The sequence below is a fragment of the Otolemur garnettii genome, unplaced genomic scaffold (genome assembly GCF_000181295.1).
Source record: "Otolemur garnettii isolate 467f Iridium unplaced genomic scaffold, OtoGar3 scaffold00082, whole genome shotgun sequence".
Classification (NCBI taxonomy): Eukaryota; Metazoa; Chordata; class Mammalia; order Primates; family Galagidae; genus Otolemur; species Otolemur garnettii.
The window spans coordinates 6,155,871-6,157,608 of record NW_003852477.1 but is presented as its reverse complement, the minus strand read 5'-3'; positions in this window follow the sequence as shown (position 1 = coordinate 6,157,608).

Here is a 1,738-nt window from a genome sequence, read left to right as displayed (position 1 = left end):
AAAAAAAAAAAAAAAATCTCCTGTCCTGATTTCCCAGCCCCAAGCAACTACTAACCTACCTTTTGTCACTGGAGTTTTTTTCTTTTAAAGAATCACATATAATGAAATCATATATATTCTTTCTGGCCTAGCTTCTTTCAGCATAATTATTTGAGATTCTCCATGTTGTAATCTGTACCAACATTCTGTCCCTTTTTGTTGCAGGTTACTACTCCACAGAATGGCTATGCTCCAATCTCTTATCCATTCACCAGCAGGGGTCATTAGTCAGCGCAGGCTGCCACACCATAGACTGTGTGACTCAAATAACAGGACTTTACTTTCTCAGAGGAGACTGCGAAGTCTTTATGTGCCATGAATTCAGTTTCTGGCAAGAGCCCTTTTCTGGCAAGAAGCCCTTCCCACCTTCTTCTGTGTCCTCAGGTGGCCTTTCCTTTGGGCATGCATAGAGAGTCCTCGTAAGGGCTCCATTTCCATGGGGTTAGAATTCCTCCCTTATGACTTCAATTAACTGTAGCTCCATAAATGCCCTATTTCCCAATGCAGTTATTTTGGGGTATGGGACTTCAGCATGAATTCTCTGTGGACACCCGTCAGTCTATAACAAGGCTATTATGAATAATACTGCCATAAGCGTCTTTTACAAGTTTTTGTGTGAACATATGTTTTCATTTCTCTTGGGATAAATACTCATAAGGGGCAAGTGTATCTTTAACTATATTATCAAACTGCTTTATAAAATAGTTGTACCATTTTGCTCTCCAGGCCTCAGTCCCAGATGCCCACATCTTCACCAAGACTTGCTGTTTTCAGTCATTTAATACCTGCCCTAATCAGCATGCAGCACTGCCTCACTGTGGCTTTAATTTACATCTTTAATGTCTCATGATGTTGGGTCTATTTTCATGTGTTTATCTGTCATCTGTATATCTCCTCTTGTGAAGTGTATGGTCAAACTTTTTGCTCCTGTTTCATTGGGTTGTTTTCTTTATAAATGGTTAAGTGCTCTTAATCAGGATACAAGTCCTTTATCAGATACATGTTTCCAAGTATTTTCTCCCAGGCTGTGGCTTGCCTTTTCCTTTTATCTCCCTTATTACTAGCGAGGTTTAGATTTCTCATGTTTACTGGCTGTTCAAGTTTCCTCTTCTATGAATTATCAACCTGTATGCTTCACCCAATTTTCTTTTGAACTGTTTTGTCATTTTCTTAATGATTTATCAAAGTCTGAGGATCTCTGAGGAAAGAATTTCTAAGATACCCCTCCAACCACATCTAGCCGCATCCCTGAATCTTCACCTGCAACTCTGCTGCTCTTTCTTGTCTCACTGGGGTGAGGTGTCTGCATCCTCACCGAGGCCACTGTCCCTGTGTGTGTCAGACTCTTCCTTACGTGGGTTTGGCTCAGTCCTCCACACTCACTAGCCCCTTTTCCTGCATATTCAGCTTTCCTGTTGATGGGGGATCATTGCCATTAACATACATAAATATGCTGCAATTTCTCCTATCTGAACCAAAAATAAAAACCAACACCCTGAACCCCTCAATATTTCCATCTTTTCTGCCAGCTACTGCCCCAGAGTTCTGCTCCCTTGGTCGGAAAACTCCTTAGAAGAGATATCACTGCTTGCTATCTCCAATTCCTCTTCTCACTAGTCCTTTTCCCTGATTTTTTTTAAAACTGTGGTAAAATACCCACAAAATTTACCATTTTAACCATTTTTGACATTACAATTCA